At 29.3% G+C, this 16,099-nt stretch overlaps 1 protein-coding gene and 1 pseudogene across 3 annotated transcripts in view; both read right to left on the bottom strand.

Annotated features, from left to right (window-relative positions):
- The window catches only part of LOC114934706 (uncharacterized), a 48,525-nt gene that overhangs the window by 19,100 nt on the left and 13,326 nt on the right, over positions 1-16,099 (bottom strand). The gene's annotated exons all lie outside the window — the stretch shown is intronic.
- LOC114934709 (uncharacterized) lies at positions 579-3,175 on the bottom strand (annotated as a pseudogene). Its single transcript, XR_014924932.1, has 3 exons — positions 3,163-3,175; positions 2,395-2,603; positions 579-1,971 (listed from the first exon to the last, which is right to left on the bottom strand). The product of XR_014924932.1 is annotated as an uncharacterized LOC114934709 (transcript).

Here is a 16,099-nt window from a genome sequence, read left to right on the forward strand (position 1 = left end):
ACCGGCATCGAAGAAATTAACGCCGAAATTTCTTCCTACATATATCGCCGCCTAGAGTATAGTATAATATTCGTTCACACACCCGGAAAGATTCTCGAAAATTTTGCCACATTCACATAGATTTTTATATAAAAATATCGTTAACCATTATATACGCGAACACAATATAATAACATTTATAAATTTTTCTTATAAGTTAACGCGTTCATATCATATTAATCTTCGCGGAACTGTCTTTATCATTAATTATTTTTGTTATATATAAAGCCTGCTTTCACATTTTTTTCCATTCAAAGTCTAAAATAATTTACAACAATAAGTACCATGAAAAGTCTAACGTATTTTATTCGATATCTCCGGTTTCTGGATCATAATTGATATCGCTTTTGTTGGTTATATTGTCTTTGTTCAAAAAACTATAAAATATATGTACCTCACTCCTTTCAAGAAGCAATATATTTTTCAAAAAATGGCATACATGCCAAGAGCAGCATTTGAACTATTACAATAATCTTATGTTTAGTGAACATTACGCGATATGTATTAATGATGATCAAATACAAACTTAAGCACGTAGATATATACCTGTATCCGATTAAATTCTCTATGAATCCTCTGTGAATCCTCAGTCGATTAAACTCATTCAATAAACACCAGTTCAATGAATAACAGTTATTTCTCTCTTTTTTTCTTACCTATATATACTTATATATTTTATAGATTTTCAATCCTACTCGTATTTTCTGGCACCAAACACAGGGTCTACCGTAATAAATTGTTAAACGAGTATTTAAGCGTTTATGCAAAAATAACATTATAAACAGATTTTTTCAGATCTTGTTTTTGGATGAATAATTTTTTTCTATTGTAAGAGGTCCTAAGACATACCGCTATGCTTGTAATTTTTTTAATTAAACGTCAAAAAGGCCTTAATGGGTCGATGTCCGGATATATGTAAATATCTTGTTGAACGGAATTATTGCGGGCCTTGTTATTTAACAAATAAATTTTATTCTGTCGTAAATAATTTAAGAGTATGCAACCCTACTCGGAAAATTCTATTCTCACGCAAAATTCTACTCTCGCATATTGTCGACGCCAGAAACAGCTCTTTTAACAGGATTCTACGTTTATTCGGCGATTATTTTACTAATCATCGTCAGGTTGCTGTTGGAATAGTTTGGTGTTGTCGTAGATCGCCGTTAGCTGCTCCTCCTGCTTTATGTGCCGCCTACGGTATCGCTTGTGCACGAACAACGCTAGGAAGAAGAACACCGAGACGCACGGGGCGACGCTTCTTCAGACCGATCGAGGCTTTCGCGGTTTTCATCTTCTGTTGTGCCATTGCCAAGCACTCGTTGAACAGCTTGTGCGTCCGATCGCTGAATGTCACTTTGGCGCAGTCCTTGTTTAGAGCTGCTGGTGGATCGATGCATTTGTAGAGATCGGGCTTCATCTTGATCTGTCGTAGCTTCACCCAGGCGTTGAACCTCTGACAATCACAACTGCTCGCGTTGAATCTGATTCTATTTCCGTCAGATCGAGCTTTTTCAGCGAGCAGAAGGGAGCCAGATCCTCGGTGCTGATCGAGATGATTACGTTGTAGGACACGTCGAGATGAATGAGGGTCGGCTGGACGCCTATGTTCGGGAACACGTGTATAATGTTATTGTTTAGCTGGAGCAGTTTGAGAGGCGAGGTCACGTTTATCTTGAATGCGGAATCGGAGAGCATGTTGTGGCCGAGATAGAGCGTATGTAGATACGGAAACTGGAAGAAATTTTTGGGCAGTTTGAAGAGAATGTTGCGCGTGAGATCTAGCACTTTCAGGTAATGCTGATTGGCGAAGAGTGCCTCGTCGAATTCAAGAAGCCAATTGTCACGTAGATAGATGGCGACGAGCTTCTTGTAAGGATGCAGAGTATCGTTACTCAAGATTATCGGGTACATTTTCCCGGTAACATTGAGCACCTAGCAAACAGAGGAGGAACGTCAGGAGTGTTATCAGAGATGAAACGTACACAGGGTGGGCGATTTTAATCTATCCACGCGAATATCTTTTGAACAATGCATTTTAGAATATTTCTTACAAAAGTTTTTTTACTTTGAGAGGAATATAAGATTCGAGCAAATTTTATTACAATATTATTTATAACTTATAAATCATAATTTCATAATTATTGTAAAAAAATAAAAAATCAAATGGAGTCTCACGGATTTCTACAACTCGTTACAAATTTTTCTATTTTATGCGAATTATAGATAAGATTAAAAAAATCCTCACAATTATAGATATATATATATGCAGAAAATATTCTTTTATAATGGTAAAAATATACATACCAATTATTTTATTGCAATTTTAAATAAAATATATTTAAACGACAATCTCACCTGTATGTCCGGATTCAAATCTAACGAGATTTTCATCGATTTCCATTGGCATCTCGCTTCCAATAACGAATTAGCTCTGATGTAATGGCACGTATTCGTATCCTGGTCCATTATTTCCGCGGATTCCGATGAATCCACGTAATCATCCGGTACTGACGCTACGACAAAGCCCAGTAAAAGAAACCCGCTGAAGAGAAAAATTCTCATATCTGCAACAGAATCAGCGCAAACGTACGCTTATAAACTTTGCCCACATTTTTCTGCAATCGAATATATAATCGCTCGCGAAAGTGCATTATTTGGGATTCCCTCTTTACACCGCCACATTATCATTTATGGTATTTTAGTATCACGCAACATCTCTCCCTCTCCCTATTTAATTTTAAATTATATATTTGTAATATAATATATTACATATCATTTGATATTTTACATATATTTTATTATTATATTTTATCAAGGACAGCTAAAGTAAACGACCAGACTGGCTAACTTAAACACATCACAGATCTTTATTTCATTGCACAGGCACGTTTAAAGTAAGTCGTTACTTTAATGCGTCGTTGAGAGACAATGCGTGCAGATCGAGCATTCTGTAAGTACTAAACTTTATATTATATTAAGAATCGAATCGTATATTGAATTCAAATTGTCTGTGTCTTCCTGTAAATTGATTGAGTTTTTATAAATATCATTTTTATAAAGATCATTTCCGCAATCTCTTATCTCTTGTAATGCGTTTCTGTATGTAAAATGGAGGGAAATTACCAATTAAAGTCATGATTGAATGTATATAATATTATATATATATAAGTTATATATATAATATAATTAAATAAATAGTTATATATATATATATGTATATATCGTCTCGACCAGAAACGCAGATGGTTCCTCGAAAAAAAAGTAAAAAAAAATTAGTTAAATTTTGCAGAAAAAATGTAACAGAAGCGATGCATGAAGGTAGAAAGGAAACTCTTCTTTAATATACATGTACTCGTGTTAATTCTATCGTATGACCTTCCAGAGCTCGCGTGTGCGCTCGCTATCGTAAATTTTCCGAGCTTTAAAGCAAATTCAAAGCGAAATGCGCAATCCAGCCACGTCAGTCGCGAACGGAGATATCGTGTCTCCTTAATTGTGGCCTGTTCTGCGTTTACCACGTCTCGCCACGACCACTTAACTCGCCCACGAGGAGATCGCGAATTATATTTGCACCCAGACGGGTGTCGTCGTCGGCTCACTTATATCCTCGTTCGTCTTCTCGCCGAGCTTCCTTGTTTTAGTCCAGTAAAATTAGACTTTTACTTCAAACAAATTATAATCAAACTGAATTTTTGTGAAGACCTTATTTATTTCGATATTCTAATGAAATCCTGAAAAGTATATACTCTTAATTTCAGCCAGGACGTTTTTTCATGGCGGATGAAAAGGGATAAATTGTAGTTTTTTGCCATTATCTCGAAAACTATCAATTTTTCGAGATAAATAGTTATTATTAAAATTGTAGCTTATAAAATTCCCTACAAAAAAGTCATACTTGTTTCCGTGAAATTAATCGTTTCGAAGATATAGAGCGAATTAAGTCTGAAAGAAAATGTACACATTACTACTTTGTAAGAGGTGCAGAAAAATTATATTAGAAATATTGCAACTTTACCGCACGTTTTACTCAAAAACGATTAGTTGTACGAAAAAAAGTATAATGATCTTTTTTGTAGAGAATTTTCTGAGCTACAATTTTGATAATAACAATTTTTCTTGAAAAGTTGATAATTTTCGAGATAATTACAAAAGATTAAAATTTCTTTCCCATAAAAAATGCTCTGGCTGATATTAAAAGTACTTTTGAGGATTTTATTAAAACATCAAAATTTCGACGTTATTTATAAATAAAGGTCTATTGTTATTTATTAATAAAGGTCTCCACAAAAATTCAACCTGATTAGAATTTTTTTGAAGTTTTGCCCTTTTCAAGTCTAATTTTACTGAGCTATAGTTTTGCGTAGAAGCGCGCGATTAATACAAATTGGAGGTAAAAATAGAACGCGCGTAGAAATATATACGATAAATGACCGGCTAAATGAGTGTATCGTGTTGTAGTTTTTGTCTTTCATCAAATATACATTGTGTAAATATATATTTTTAGATAATATTGTCCCGGATGTCTCGGCCAACGCACGCAAAAAATATACACAATATGTCAAAATTAATATCGCGTATTATTTTTTTCTTTCTTCTTTTCATAACGTTTCATTCGCAGATAAATTATGTTTTATTACTATATAATTTTACAAATTTGCAAAAGCAACGAAACAATTAGATCTGATTGATATAATACAGAGTAAAGTATATTATTTGTAGCTTTATATATTTTCTGTCAAATTCATTGTCAAAAATTATAATCGCAATTTATCACACGAAACATATTTCATCAATCAAATATGCTTTTTTAAAATTAAATTTTATTTATTTTATTTTGTATTAAATAGAATTAATAAAGGTATAATAAACAAAAATAATTATTTCTAATGATGATTTTTCGTATGTTTATCAATTCTATTGTTTATCACATTTCTTCTTTTCTTTAAAATTTATTATTCGTTCTTATACTAAAATATTGCTATAAAAAACATCCAGAATATTTCATCTATTTACACATGTATATTATTTAAAATTTTATCTTCTATTCTACATCATTATGCAGATGTTTCATTGTCAATATTTTCATCATACTTTCTGATATTATACGCTTAATATTTCTTTCTGATATTCGCGTCTCGGTAAAATATTTCTAAGTGACTAAATAAAATCTGAAAACGGTAGTTCAAGGAAACAAACGGTCTGTCAACGAAAATGCATTGACGATCCGACGAAAAATCGCTTTAAATACACGAACAAAAAGGTGTCAGATCGTAGGTCCTGCATCCTCATCATTTTTTAAAATAAACTTTTTAACAAAAATCAATTCCTCACGTTATTCTATGAAAATAAAACTTTATATTAATAAATATATTAATAATATTAATAATTTATATATTAATAAATTCTATTTATTTATCTGTAAATCTATTTATTTATTGTATATGTAATTTAAAATTTTATCTTCTATTCTGCATCGTTATGCAGATGTTTTATTGTTAAAACATAGTATAATATAGATTAAACATACAGATAAAAAATGAAAGTAAGATTTAAATGTGAATGTGAGCACATGCATAATGCATACACAACGCATATATATATATAAATTAGCATTCTTTGATACATTTCTTTTTTTCTCTAAAATTTATATTCTTCATGCTTATACCTACTAAAATATTGCTAGAAATATTGCTAGAAATTGCCTATAAAAATTTTGAGTGATATTAAAATATGAATTTGATGCATGTGCGTGCATACGAGAAAAAGTTTTTTCATTTTATATAACAAATATTTCAAGTATTATGCTATTAAATGTAAAATATATGTATATATATATTTATTTCCGTAAATAATATTTATTCAATAAATGTATACACCTCAAGTTTTATATGTAGTTAAAATTTTATACGATGAATAATTTCGTAAAGCAATTGTTACTGATTTTACACAACTCTGCAAACAATTTTCAATGACTGCGTGAAATTTTAAAGTGACAGTTCAAGTAAACGACCTATTCGGAAACAAAAATACGTTGCTGACCGGTCGACCAAGAAGCTTAAGTATACGAAAAAAGTATCTCAATTCGTAGGTCCAGCATAGCATCGTGGTCAAAGGTCCAGCATCCCGAAAATGGAGATCCCGAGTTCGAGTCCCGAGTCAGCCGCCTTTGTCCGACGTTCGCCACGCATACGACTATGTTACAATTTATGTTTGACTTAATTTAGCCGTGGGGTACATCGAAGCACGAGCACCCCACACTACCAAAAATTATGCGCCTAAGCTATATTGTATATAGTTACAGTCAAGCAGTCTTAATGACCATTGACTGGGAGACCGCCTTCTTGATCACGGTAACCCCGACGCTTTATGAATATAAACCATATTTTTGAAATAGCGTTCTTATATAGACAGCTGGTGTTATTTTGCTCACGGGAATCACTTCTCGGTCCTCGCCATCTGTTGGGGAAAAGTAGATATAAAAATCCAAACACGCACACGTACATACACAAACACAGGTTTATATATACACACATATAAATATACAAATACATGTCTCTCTGAATTATATTTTTGTTTCCACAAGTTTGCTCGTGTGACTGCTTCTCTGCAACTATGTAATAGACACATAATTTTTTGACAATCCTCAAAAGTCTTGTGCAACAGAAACTCTTCACCGAAATTAATTATTTACTTTTTTATCTCGGAACACTTGTGAAAAAAATTTCATAAACATTTATCTAAAATATTTTTGGATGTTCTAATCTTATAGAGAATGTTTTACAAAATATACCTTCTAATTTTACTATAAACAAAAAAGGGGATATTGTATATTTTTTTGAAACTAATCTACAATTATAAATTATTTAATATTAGAATACTGTAATGCTTTATATGAAATTTTAATTTTAGGGGGTTTATATTTTAATAATGAAATTTTATTTTAGTTTTTGCTTTTTCCATATTTTAAACCTTTTATATTTTGTACTTTTCAAAATTTCGTAAATAGAATAATCATCTTCGTAAATAAATATGATCAATATGCGCGTAAATTAGTGAGTAAAAAATATCACTCCGTAAGTTCTGCACTCTAAAAAAATTTATTGAATTTGAATAAATATCTATATTTCAATACTGCCTTATAAATTATTTATTTGATTTTAATAATAATGATTTGATACTTATTGTTTCATGTAAATAATTTCTAAGGCAGTATTGAAATAAAATATTTATTAATTTAATATTTTTTTTCGACGTGTCCAATATCGTGATTAAAGGGTTTCTTTCGATAATAAATATTTTAAGTCTACTTAACTTATCCTTGTTACATTCGTTTATTTCCAAAGCTTTGCAATTTTTTATTTGTTTTATTTTTGTGATACGGGCATTAAAAAAATCCATTACACAATTTATTACTCCTAGACGAATTTATTGATTATCGTTGGTTTATTAGTCTACGGTAAAATGTTTTCATGTACAAAAATATGTCATATTTGATTCCATGTAGTGTACTTTAACAGTATATTTAGGCATAAAGTATATATATTCAACACTCGTGTTTTAAATTGTTCACTGCTTATTTTTATTTTCATACACCGAATGGAGTCGAACATGACTTATTTCTCGAGAGTGAAGTATGTTCGATAAATTATAATACACCAATAAACGACAATTAACAATTGACAATAAATCACATACTTTCTTTTCCTAATTTTGGATTGTGCGGATTTGTACTTTTGAACTTATATCTCGCCGCAAAATAACACAAACATAAATTATAGATTTAAATGCGAAATGAATATGATAAAAATTGAGCAGATCGAAAAACTGAACATATTTCTAAATGATGATAACATGTTTCGTGGACTAATACAATAATACGATTTGTTCATTTCAACAATTATTTATCATATGTGTATGTATATAATACATTTAATATTATATAATATTTTATAACATTTATAAAAAATAATTAAATATAAATTTAAGAATAATTAAACTAATGACAACAATCAATAAATTTATTTTATCATAATTACTAAAACTCTATATTTTTGATAAGAAATGTGGAATGTGTGTAAACTTTTATGTCTTATCCGAGAAATTAAAAATAAATTGTAGAGTTCTGAACACGAAAATGTTTCGCTCTCACATCTTGATTATATTTTTCAAATATTTATACAGACTTGTCTCTCGATTTTTTATGCTGAATATTGCAAAGTAAAATAGATATTCTTTTCTCCTTTATATATCCAAAAATCAAACAAGAAAAATTGTAATTGTTGATAGAAAATTTTATATTTATTAGTTGCATGTTATGATTATTAGTCAGGTGTAAAAAGATTTTCGCAATAATATATCGCTAGTCTTGATATTCATGTATTAGATAGATATTTTTTGCAAAATTTATACAGACAAAAAATTTGACTCTTTTATTTTATATCTAAAAATATTTTTTTTCTGTGGAAGACTATCCTTTTTTATTTACGAAATGTCTCATAATTGATAAAAACACCCCGTTAATCCTTATTACAAATATCAATTTTGGCAAAACAAAAAATATATATTCTTAAAAAAAGAAAAAAGAGTGAAATAAATTAAATTTTTGTGATAGTTATCATTTACAAAAAAAATTAATTTGTACCAGCTTAAAAACTGAAGCAATATTATAACGTAATTAACGTTAAAAGATTTGAATTAGAGGAATTAAAAGATTAATTCACGCGCGATTGTATTCCAAGGATCTTACTCAGTGACACGTAATTATATTAACAATGGTAAAATTCGTTTTGGATTCATGAAATTCAAATCTCCTGTTCAATCATGGAAATTTACGATTCATAAAATTTCGAAGCGAATATCGCACGAAAAAAAGCGATGCAATATTACGCATGGATCGATTCTTTTATCGATGTATGCGAGACAGAGACGACGCATATTTATGCAATGAAAAAATTATTTAATTAGTAAAAACAGTCTGATATTATGCCTAAATATATCGTTATAGTACACTACACGGAATAGAAAAATATGACATATATTTCGTATAAAAGAAAATTTTTCTATGGACTATAATAAACCAACAATGATCACTAAATTCGTCTATAAGAGTGGTAAAATATTGTATGAATTTTTTAATACCCGTATTGCAAAAATGAAATAAATAAAAAATGGTAAAGCTTTGGAGATAAAAAAAGGCCACAAAGATTAGTTGAGTATAGACTTGAAATGTTCATTACCGAAACAAACATTTTTAATCACGATCCATTGAACACACCAAAAAAAATTAAATTAATAAATATTTTATTTCAATATTGCTTAATAAAAACATTTGAAAAAAAAATATTATACTGTTTTAAAAAGAATTTTTTGAAATCAGATAATTTTTCACATTCAGTCAATATTATTATATAGTTTCAAATAAATGACACTTATTATATAGAGACAGTATTTAAATAAATATATTTAAATAAATATACTTATTCAAATTCAATAAATTTGTATTCAGTGTGCGTATATTCAACATATGACGAACTATTAACACTTACAGAATCTCGTAGGGGGTTAAGCTGGAATCGCATCATAAATTTACCTCCAGCCTTTTACTTATTCATATATTGGATTATAAATGAGTCTTATATCGTCAGCCTCCATTAGCTGCCATTCTCGACAATAAATGCATTTCTTCGCGGTTGCAATTAATAACGATTGTCCCTCACAAGTTAATGGTATCTCACGCAACAAAGAGCTATTACGTATAGGATTATACAGAGTGGGCCAAAAGTTCGGAAACAGTCGAATGTCTCATAAACGATGTACTTTAGAAAAAAATCTTTCAGACAAAAGTTGTAATGTTTCAATAGATATACATATATGAAATTAACGGCGCAGTACGAGTTTGACCATGAATGGCGTTGCTAAGGTCAGGGATTATCTTGAATTTTTTATATGGAACCACCATATTTTTCTTATATAAATCGATTTCTCGAAATATTATGCATAAAAGATTATAAGAGTAAGATGGTAAAAAAATAAATAATTTATAAAATATTTCATACTTTAACTTGACATAAGCTTACATGAATCCTATGAAATATTTAATTAAATATTCATTTTTCGATGATCTTACCATAATATTTTCATACATAAAAAAATGAGAGGAATCGATATATGTATATAAAAAAATATGATAGTTCCATCAACAAAATTTAAGGTAATTTTGCCCTGATCAAGAGATACGGTAGTGTCTCGCGACCAGTTAAGGGCGTAGCGGAGACACCGTGTATCTTAACGCGAGTCGGACATTTGAGTCTTTATAATATTTCGAATCCTCAATAATGGCTGAAGCAATCGAGTTTATACTAGACTTAATCGATAAATTGAGTTCGAATTATATAATAAAAGTGTCTTTATTTCTGCTCTACGTGATTTGTAAGCAGAGATATATAAATGCAAAGTCGAAATATGAAAAATTTCTATTAAGAAACGTCCCCGTCATCATTATCATCATTATCATCATTATTATCATCATTATCATCATCGACCACGCATACATAGTAGTATCGTGCTACACGTATTCACACGTATACAACACATGCGCACACATATATCACACGTACACAACACATGCAAGATGCATGTAGTGGTAATTTTGTCCATCTCGCACGTTTTACAACAGATGGCGATAGTGGCGCTCCGCCATATCGGCAGCGTGCGGGGTTATGTTGGCTAACTCTCTCTCTCTCTCTCTCTCTCTCTCTCTCTCTCTCTCTCTCTCTCTCTCTCTCTCTCTCTCTCTCTCTCTCTCTCTCTCTCTCTCTCTCTCTCTCTCTCTCTCTCTCTTTCTCACACACACACGCACACACACACACACTCTCTCATTCTCACTCACTCACTCACTGTTCGTCTTGTGTACTTATTTAGTACATTCATGATTAAACATCTATATGCATTAATGTGAAATTTACTTACAATTAGTTTACTTGAAATATTCAATCTCTAAAGTGTTTATCTTATAAGATAAACAAAAAAATCTGAGTAAATAATAAGAAAAAAAAACAAGGATTATTATTGTCATAATTTTTTATCAATTAAGTACTCTCAACTATCCAATAATTAAATAAATACGTACAAATGTGCGCGCGTGTACACACATACACATATTGATATTAAAGAGATTGAAGGAGAGGAAGGAGAAGATAAAAATTTAAATATTCACATATATTTTCAAATATTATATATGAATTTATAGTTTACATATCTAATTAATAATGAATTTCTAATTATATTAAACATATCAAAATAAAGACATACATGTATTTATCAAATGAATAAAATTATTGAATACAGACTTAAAAAATTTATTAAACATAGACTTAAAAAATTAATTAATTAAACATATTCCAAATTTAGAAAAAATAAACTTTATTTATATATGCAACAGCTTTTTAAACTAAATTTTTAAATTCTATTTTATATTAGACAATTATCTCAATCAACATCTACGTCCACATTAGCTGCACTGCAGACTACCTCTACAGCCACATTATCTGCTCCGCGGATATAGCGTTATGCCAATACGATACATTACATGTACTTACTTACTTGCCTTTACTGTACCAACTCTTGTTCTTTCCACGTAATCATGTTTTTACAGTTATCGTTTGCTGTATATCTTCCAGCAAACTTTATTTCGTGTGAAGTGTATTTAATTAATTAAATCTCTGCGAAAGATTGAGAAGATGAAGGGATAATTCAAACTATGAAGACATGGTTACATGGAAAAGACAAGAGTTGATACAATAATAAAGACATACATGTATTTGTATCCTGCTGGCATAAGGTTATAGAAGTTGATTGAGATTGAAAAATAATAATGAAAATAATAAAAAAAATAAAGACACATGTATTTGTATCGTGCTGGCATAAAGTTATAAAAGTTGATTGAGATTGAAAAATAATAATAAAAATAATTAAAAAAAGGAAATATTCAATCATCATTTAAAAGCATATTTGAAATCTGTAGAATAAACAGTTTTTGCAAAAAATGTGGAGCATTTGAGCTCTAGTAAGTCTAAAAATAAATGTAAACATCAATTAATAATAACTGATGTTATATATATATTATATATATAAACCAATTTGTTGCAATATTCACTATAAAAGGTTGTAAGGGTAAGATGGCTAAAAGTGAATAATTTAAAAGATAGTTAACATAATTTTACATAAACTGAAATATTTCATAAAATAAAATATTTGTAATATTTCGAAGTTTATGTAAGATTATGTAAAAATTATACCTTTACAACTTTTTATAGTAAATATTGCGAGGAATCGATTTATATGAGAAAAATTAAGGTAATTCTATTTTGAAAATATAAGTGACCTTTAAATAACCTTGAAAATCGCCGTTTAGGAAAAAGTCTATGTCAACTTTTTTTTTTTCGAAATCCTGCAACTTTTATCTAAATTTAATAGAAAATGTATAAAAAATGCTCGACATTAGTACACACACACACACACACACACACACACACATATGGGTAAATTTATATAAATAGGATGCTTTAGGAGGAATGATCAGGATTCTAGGATATGATTGTACACATCATTTTAAGCAAAGAAGTTTAGATAAACATGTTTAATAATTGTTCTATTCCGGTCATAAAAATATACAAAAATGAATGATATAATCTCTAAAAACTCACCTTTAAAAAAAGGTAAAAAAAGGCGACCAGTTAAGGGCACGCCATTAACAAAAATTATCCATTGCAAACCCATGTAGAATCCTATCCTATTGCAAACCCATGTAGAATCCTATGAAAAATTAATCATTGCAAACCCATGTAGAATCCTAGGCAAAATTAACAATTGCAAACCCATGTAGAATCGTACCCATTGCAAACCTATGTAGAATCCTATGAAAAATTAACCATTGCAAACTCATGTAGAATCCTATGAAAAATTAACCATTGCAAACCCATGTAGAATTGTATTAAAAATTATCCATTGCAAACTTATGTAGAATCCTACATTGCAAACCCATGTACAATAGAATTGTATGAAAAATTATCGATTATAAACCCATGTACAATCGTAACAAAAATAATGAAATAAAAAAAAAATTGCGCCAAGTGAAAGTAGAAACTTGTACCAGTGGAAAATTAAAGTTGCAGACATATATAGAGTCGTATAATGAATCAGTAAAAATTTAAATTTGCAAATGTAGAATCGTACCATAAAAAAACTTATCTTTTAAAAAAAAAGATAAACAAGATGCCAAGTCCATGCGCCATGTGAAAAAGAAATAAAAAAATTGTAGTTAAAAAAACTGGGAGCGCTGCTAAATAATATTCTAACAATATTAAAATTAAATTGTTACTTTTAAACTCATTACAGTTAAAATATGTTTTGTGTTTAAATTAATTAATGTTACTTTAAGGTGCATTGTAATTTTGAAACTTAGCAGCGCGCCCAGTTTTTTTAACTAAAATTTTTTTATTTCTTTTTCACATGGCGCATGGACTTGGCATCTTGTTTATCTTTTTTTTTAAAAGATAAGTTTTTTTATGGTACGATTCTACATTTGCAAATTTAAATTTTTTACTGATTCATTATACGACTCTATATATGTCTGCAACTTTAATTTTCCACTGGTACAAGTTTCTACTTTCACTTGGCGCAATTTTTTTTTTATTTCATTACTTTTGTTACGATTGTACATGGGTTTATAATCGATAATTTTTCATACAATTCTATTGTACATGGGTTTGCAATGTAGGATTCTACATAAGTTTGCAATGGATAATTTTTAATACAATTCTACATGGGTTTGCAATGGTTAATTTTTCATAGGATTCTACATGAGTTTGCAATGGTTAATTTTTCATAGGATTCTACATAGGTTTGCAATGGGTACGATTCTACATGGGTTTGCAATTGTTAATTTTGCCTAGGATTCTACATGGGTTTGCAATGATTAATTTTTCATAGGATTCTACATGGGTTTGCAATAGGATAGGATTCTACATGGGTTTGCAATGGATAATTTTTGTTAATGGCGTGCCCTTAACTGGTCGCCTTTTTTTACCTTTTTTTAAAGGTGAGTTTTTAGAGATTATTTTTTATTACGGCCAACTGATATTTTATGTTTGATGATAATGTTGAAATAAAGGGTTATTTGTATATTAAGAAAATATGCATTTTATTTTATTATTACTCCACACACACACACACACACACACACACACACTCGCTCGCACGCACGCACATACACACACACACAGCCCGATAAAATACATAATTTATATTATTTTAAGTAATTATTGATAAGGTAACAAAAAATTATTCAACAAAAACATATTATCAAAATGATTCTTATATAACAAATAATTAGTTCTTAAAAAATTGTTTATTATAAAATTTAAAAGCTTTTATAGATCTTTTAAATATAAACAAATTTCCTACCTTATAATATATTTCAACTATATTTTTTTTTAAATTTGCACAATTTTATTCAGAAATTTTGATCTAGACATATTTAAAACGATACAATATATATCTAGAAATATTTTCGAATTTGAAAAGCTAAGTATAAATTAATTTTAAAATATCTTAATTTACAATTATTTCGAAATTCTTTATTCATTAATGCGCACTAATGTTGTCTCTTGCCGATTTTTGCCACTTAATCTTCCTTTGATCGAACGGAAATTAGATTAGCCACTGATTGCTGCTTAAAGGCGCGCCAATAATAAACACGCCCTGAAAGCACGCATTACTTTGGATGCCGTCCGACACATTAATTAATTTCTCTCGATTAGCTTTTGAATAGCACGACACGGCAATGGCGTGAATGTACATGCGAAATAAAATCCTCGACATTAAATAGTCGGTCGGCACTCGGCATATGCGGTTCTATATATATATATATATATATATATATATATATAACGCCTCGTAATTAAATTTAGTTTACAATGTCAAGGCGTTAACTCATTTCTGCGAATTCTCACAAAAAAAAAATTATTACCGTAGCTGAATTTTACGATAATTATATAATATTTGCTATATAACTATACAATTTTTAAGGCATAATTTTAATAGAAAATTTTCTATTAAATTATAATTAAAAATATGAATTACCTAGCTAAAATTTTGACAGATGCATCTGTCAAAATTAAATGGTAATTAAATTTTAATTGTAATGTAAGAGCATCTAAATTTTGACTATTTGAATTTTTTTAACTATTTATTCAGTACATTTTTAATATTTAAAGTTGCTTCAGATGGAAATAAAATTAAAGAGCGATAGCAGGTCCCCGGCAAAGTTTTGTTTCCTTCGATCACAAAACGCGGTGAAATCTGTTTTTCTTTTTTCCGTCTTGAAAGTCCCCGACGATAATAAATTGCATGCTATCAGGAACGTACACGTGGTGCACCGGAAATTCTTTTTATTCGCCGTGACTATATATATATATATATATATATGTATATATATATATATATATATATATATATATATATACAGGTATGTATATATATATATATAAGATTATATATTATATATTTTATTTATTATTTTATAATGTAATATATGTATTATATATTATTTTACTTGCTAAATATATGGAGAATATTTTTTGTGAACCTCAAATCATTCAATTTCAATTTATACTTTTCTATTTTAAAAATCCGTTTTTATAAGAAGATAGGACAAAGGGACGAATTAAGAATGGGCTTAAACAAACAAGTTGAAGGAAGATAATTAGTCGGCGAGATAATTTACAAAAAAAAAATTTTTTTTGCGCATCTCCGATATTTTCGTAATCTAATTAAGTATTATTTGTAACAAGAAGAGGAAGAGAGAGATATGAAATTATAATAGCTTCAACTTCTGGCGCAATTACACTTATGTGAGTTTTGAGCGCTTTAAGAGACGAAATTGTATTTTTTTAGCTGCGTATTTCGACATTTAGAAGATAAACCACCTCCTTAAAAAAATCAGTTTTTTTTTATTTCTAAGCTAATACCAACCGTAAAAGATATAAAAAGTGTTTCAAAT

This window comes from Nylanderia fulva, unplaced genomic scaffold, assembly GCF_048542155.1.
Source record: "Nylanderia fulva isolate GAGA-0341 unplaced genomic scaffold, ASM4854215v1 Scaffold10, whole genome shotgun sequence".
Lineage (NCBI taxonomy): Eukaryota > Metazoa > Arthropoda > Insecta > Hymenoptera > Formicidae > Nylanderia > Nylanderia fulva.